This window comes from Pleurodeles waltl, chromosome 5 (genome assembly GCF_031143425.1).
Source record: "Pleurodeles waltl isolate 20211129_DDA chromosome 5, aPleWal1.hap1.20221129, whole genome shotgun sequence".
NCBI lineage: Eukaryota > Metazoa > Chordata > Amphibia > Caudata > Salamandridae > Pleurodeles > Pleurodeles waltl.
The window spans coordinates 10141997-10147996 of record NC_090444.1 but is presented as its reverse complement, the minus strand read 5'-3'; the positions used below and the strand labels follow the sequence as shown (position 1 = coordinate 10147996).

The 6000-nt window shown below is 50.5% G+C and overlaps 1 protein-coding gene across 1 annotated transcript in view; it reads left to right on the top strand.

Moving 5' to 3' along the window:
• The first annotated feature begins 1263 nt into the window (after positions 1 to 1263).
• LOC138295252 (zinc finger protein 420-like) overlaps positions 1264 to 6000 on the top strand; it is a 30794-nt gene continuing 26057 nt past the window's right edge. The window contains exon 1 of the mRNA XM_069233444.1: positions 1264 to 1407. The gene's annotated coding sequence lies outside the window, so the exon portion shown is untranslated. The remainder of the gene's footprint in view (positions 1408 to 6000) is intronic.

The window sequence follows — 6000 nt, the reverse complement described above, 5'->3', positions numbered from 1 at the left end:
TTCTGTTCAGTCTGATACTGCCTGGGGCCCATGAGCTCAGTACTGGTTAGAGCAGCTTCTGTTCAGTCTGTTACTGCCTGGGGCCATTGAGCTCAGTACTGGTTAGGGCAGTTTCTGTTCATTACTACTCCTAAGTACTGCAGTCCATTACTGGCTGACGCTATTGATACTCATTGCTACCTGTGATCACTGATTCTCATTAATACCTGTTAGCAGTCAGCCCTGTTGCTGCTTGGGGACACTCTCACCCATTAGTGTCTGGGGCCATTGAATGTCACTGTCGCCTATGGTCATTTGAAGTGCTCTGCTGCCTAAAGACATTCATGAATGCTCTTCCTAGGTCCAGTGGCAATTATTTTTCCTGGGGCCAGTGTCTGCACAGATCCATAGATATATATTTGACATCAACGTGATTGTTGATAATGTGCGTCTATCCTACTGGATTAGCCAATGCTTGTTTATTTATCAGTTTGGCGGCTCTCGGGTCTCTTTCACAGACTCAGTGGACACCAGTGGACACATATAGTCTACATACTTCAGCAGGGAGTCTGAGCACCAGACTTCCCTTCACAATCCGATGTGAGGCCAAGAGCTTTCGGCCTCTACAGGCTCAGGGGTGTCTCTTATAACATGGGGGGGTGTTCCTGGAAGGTTCAGAGTAAGTCACATCCACATCGATGCTCAGAAGAAACAATTCACAAACTGCGTCTCCTACAAAGTCTGCTGGGAGGAGGCATCCGGCCTCTGTGTGGGGGCTTGCGGGTGGCACTGGGACACCCTAGTCACCCCTGCAAACTATGAACCTGTTTATTGAAGGAGCCTTTTGAGGTCGGGACACAGCAGTAAAAGGACATTCATTGTAGGGTAGAGTGGTTCCTGGGGTGGGATTAGTCTGGCGTTTACTTTAAGGTACATATCTGAGTGTTATGTTGGCATTTGCACTTCATACATGTAACATTGCAATAGCATGCCATGCTTTGGGAGTGTGGGGCTGAGATAGCAGTGGTTGGGGTTAAGATAAACGGGGTCTAACCCTGCCTGTGCGCGTTATCAGTAGGTGGATGTGGCAACCACTGAGCTGTGAGTGAGATCTGCTGTTACTCCATAGGGGAACTTGGGGGCTGTGCCAAGTACATATCTTTTAGTGGGTTCCAGGGTGCTGCGGGCTGCAAGAGTTCTCGGTTGGTGGGGGCAGGGCAGGAAATGAAGTTACTTAAGACATTTCTACAGGATGCTGCTAACGCCTTCCGGTCTTGTGAGCAGCTGCAGCACAGATCAGGAGGGATGGGGGCCGCACACAAGCCCTGGATGGACACAGACCGTGGATTATCACCCAGAAGTGCTGTGTGAAGGGAGCGCGCCGTGTGATCTGCTGCAGATGAGTTCTGGCCGTGTGATCTGCTGCAGGTGAGTTGTGACCGTGTGATCTGCTGCAGGTGAGATGTCGCTGTCGCCCTGTGATCTGCTGTAGGTGAGTGTCGCCGTGTGATCTGCTGCATGTGTGTTGTGGCCGTGTGATCTGCAGGTGAGTTCCCGCCGTGTGATCTGCTGCAGGTGAGTTGTCGCCGGGTGATCTGTTGCACGTGAGTGAGTTGTGACCATGTGATCTGCTTCAGGTGAGTTGTCACCCTGTGATCTGCTGCGGGTGAGTTGTGGCCGTGTGATCTGCAGGTGAGGTCCCGCCGTGTGATCTGCTGCAGGTGAGTTGTCACCGTGTGATCTGCTGCGGGTGAGTTGCCGCCGTGTGATCTGCTCCATGTGTGTTGTGCCATGTGATCTGCTGCAGGTGAGTGGGTTGTCCCTGTGTGATCTGCTGCAGGTGAGTGAGTTGTGGCCGTGTGATCTGCTGCAGGTGAGGTCTTGCCGTGTGATCCGCTGCAGGTGAGTGGTCGCCGTGTGCTCTGCTGCATGTGTGTTCTGCCGTGTGTACTGCTGCAGGTGAGTTGTCGCTGTGTGATCTGCTGCGGGTGAGTTGTCGGGGTGGGAGGGTGAGTGAGGGGGTTTGTTTTCTCCTGTTTGGATCTAATTGTGGTGTAAGGGCTGGAGCTACCGACCTTGGAGCGGGGGAGCCAGGCTCGAGTCTCGGCGCCTGTTCCCCACACTGTGATTCTGGGCAAATCACTTAGGGGGTCATTCTGACCTCCACCTCCCTCTCTCCCCTATCGCCTCCTCTTTCTCTCCCTTCCCTCCTCTTCCCTCTCTCTTCATCTTTCTCTCTCTCCCTCCCTCTCCCTCCCTCCTCCTCTCCTTTGTATGTTCTATCTTTATCTTTCATCTCTACATACACTTCGGTCCCTGCTTTTTTCCAGTACAATAACTATTGCACCTAAAAGGGGTCACTCGTGATCAGGTCCTCAGCCTTTGACACCAGCGGGACTGTCTCAGCCTCTCATCCTTGTGAGGTGAATATTAGTAGTTGCCATGGTGAGATATTGGGTGTGATGTCATCTTACAGTGGATTTGATGGAATGTGATGTTTGTTTAACACACATTTACCACGTACGTGTTGTGTTCGTGCTCCGGTGTTAGCTTGTCTGTGGTTGTGGGTTCACCCACGTCACGGGTATTGTGGGGGGGGGGGGTCACTGCATGTGCTCTCGTCCCGGGGGCTAAACAAGACATGAACTTCAGGGGGGTGGGCCAGTGCAAGGGCCACTATGCACAAACTCCAGACACCACTCTCTGGTCTACGGGGCTTTCTTTAATAACCCCCCGAGCAGGATAGGTTTATCAGAGGGGCGTGTTAAGGATGTGTCAAAAAAAATGGTGCTCACACTCAAGAAGGAAATCGAAGACTAATTTCTAATAACAACACACATTTTTATATTATTTTACACACCAGGATCATTAAAACCAGGTAAGTACTTTCGGAGTTAACAATTTTAGAAGAAAACGTTAAAATGCACACTTGTCAGTTCTTGAGGCATGCGCCTCGAACGCAGTAATGGTTTCTGCATTGGGGTACTTGTGGACAGAGTTCGGGGTGCCCTTTGGGACTTAAGGTGCTGGGGGGCCAAGGTCCGAAGCCCCAGCAGCAGTTTGGGTTCACTGCCCGGGGGTGTCTGGGTGCAGAGGTGCTGGTCGGGTGATAGCCTCGAACGCTACAGGGGGGACCCGTGAAAACAGGACTTGGGGGGCTCAGCTCGTGAAGGCCTTGGGGCAGCAGGGCACAGTCTGTTGGGGTGCACCTTGGCTGTGGGTCTGGGGTGCAGGGGCGTTTGTCCGGCCGCCCCTCTGCGTCCGAGGCTCTCACGTTTCTTGAGGGAACGAGCAGAAGCCTGCGGGATCCCTCTCGGTGTCGTCTCGGTTCCGAAGCCCCGCGTCCTGCAGGTCGGGTTTAGTGGTGGTGTCAGGATTGGACACTCAACAAGCCTTGGGAAAGGGAGAAAAGGGGGAGTTTAAGGCTGGGCAAGTACTTTTAAACGCCAGTCGAAGCGTGGACGCACAACCAGCGCTGCAGGCCTATAGTAGCATTTGATTTACAGGCCCTGGTCACATGCAGTGCGCTTTACTGGGAACCTATAAGTAAATCAAATATGCTAATTGGGGATGAACCAATGTTATCATGTTAAAGGGAGAGAGCATATGCACTTTAGCACCGGTTAACAGTGGTAAAGCGCGCAGAGTCCTAAAAACAGCTTTTGGACAAGTCAGCTTCTCTGGTCTAGTGGGACCCCTAAATAATGAATTAAGGAGTGTAGGTGTAGGAGGCTGGCCTGGTGTGTGGTGCGTACCTATGGTACTTACACCTTATTCCAGGTCCAGGAATCCCCTCTCAGTGAAGTGTAGTCAGTGTCTAGGAGCCAGGCTCTCTAGAGGTAGCTGTGGATGAGCAGCCAAGGCTTATGTAGGAGACATGCAAAGCTCATGCAATACCACTGTAGTCATACAGTACTCACACACATGAAAGAAAACACTGTTGTACAAAAATATAGGTAGTTTATTTTTGGAATGTAGTATCAGAAAATACTAGAGAGGCACCCCTCCAATAGGAGGTAGGTAAATACACAAGATAAATATATATATATATATATATTTTCCACAAACAATGAGAAACTATTAATCGAACAGCTGCAACAAGTCAATTATGGCTCCAAAAAGGCAGAGGATACCAATTTCTTTGAATATAATTAATCCGCTTTATTATTAATCGAAATAACGCTGTCTCCACTAAAATTTCTACGCGTTTCAGCCTATATATACACACTAATATACAGTAAGAGGCATAAAAAGATTAGAAAACTGTGTAAAATAGCAATATACAATAGTGACCCTAGGGGGAGTCCAAACCATATACTAAGAAAGTGAAATGCGAACACAGGACCCCCACCTAGGTGAGTAAATCGTGTAGAAGGGAGCTGGGAGTACTAAGAAACCACACAGGTAAGTAATACAGTACCCCCCAGCGACCAGGAAAGCAGGAGTAAACACTGGATTTCCCCAAAACCACCCCAAAGGATGAAGAGAAGAAAATGAAGACACCCAGAACAGCCTGCAAGGAACCAGCAGTGGAAAACCATAGATGGAGACCTGTGGAGAGAGGGGACCAAGTCCAGAAGTGTCTGTGGAGTCCGTGGGAGTAGGAGATACTACCCACCCACAGGTACCTTTTGGAGTTGGTCAACGAAGAAGGAAGACAGGTCAGCACTGCAGCACCAAAGCTGGAGAAGTGTTCCTGATGTGTGCAAAAGGTGTCCCATGCTCGAAGCTGGATTGCAGATGGGTGTCGGTGAAGGATTTCCACCAACAAGCCTTGGCAAAGGCAAACTCGCAGTTAGAGGAAAAGGGCTGCTACCCCCGGGACCAGCAAGGTCTAGGAGGACTCTACCCAGGAGGGGGAGTCACAGGGGACCCTCTGCATTGTAGAGGGCCCACAGGAGCAGAGGCAGCACCCACAGCTGTCTCACAGGACTGGGACACAGAAGTCACAGGAGCAGCCCACGCAGCACCACAGAAGTTGCTCCCACGTCACTGGAGGACCACGCAAAGGCCCAGAAGTCTTGGTCTAGGGCTGCCCTCTAAATACTAAATTTAGAGGTGTTTTAGGTTTAACCTGGTAGTGACCAATGGGTCATCTAATTTACGGTGGCTACACCCGCTAAGTGACCACTTCCAGAGGGCAGAGGTCACATCCCTATATCTAATTGGCTATTTTCCTTCCATCCAAGATAAAAAAAAATTAAATGGAGTGTCCGCTGCGCAGGGAACACCTTAGGGGTGGTGCTTACCAGTTGGGGCCACTCCTTCTATCCTTTGTGTAGTTTTCCTGTGGTTGCTCCCACCAAAAGTCAGGGTTTGCAATGGGAGCGGCCATCTGCCACTAGTAGCAGAGTGGAAGTCATGTTTCAAATGCGGTAAGCCCTTTGAAGCTCACCGACAGGGCAGTGCACATTCCTGAGGGGGGGGGGGGGGGTGCTGTCAGCACCTCCTCCCAGGAAGGGATTTGTCTGCAACCCAGAGAGAAGAATCTCTCACCTCAAGGTAGTAGATTGGCTGTCTGGAGGTGGCAGCTGGTTAGAACCAGTCAGCAACCATACCGGGGTAGTTAGCTTTTGCAGGGGGCATCTCTAAGGTGACCCCTGGGTACATGTTATAATAAATCCAGCACTGGTACCAGGCTGAATTTATCATTCTGAGTTATTTGATACCAAACAACCTAGAGTTCAGAGTGGTCTTGATGTAGCTGTGAAACTCGTCTTGACCAGGGTCCAGCTCATGTATTAAAATGGCTGCTCTGTTCACTTACTGTGTCTAAGAATTGGCAAGGACACAGTGGAGGCATATTGCTCATGCATCAATGCCCTCACATACAGTATAGTGCACCATGCCTTAGGGCTGAAAAGCCTGCCAGAGGGGAACTTACCCATAGTGTATGCAGTGTGTAGTGGGCAGGGCACACAGGCAGTGTGCCCTATCTGGCTTCCATTTTAGGTTTACATCAGGGCACTCGGTCTGCAATGGCAGGACTGGGTGCACTTGAATGCATGGCCTTAGATGGTT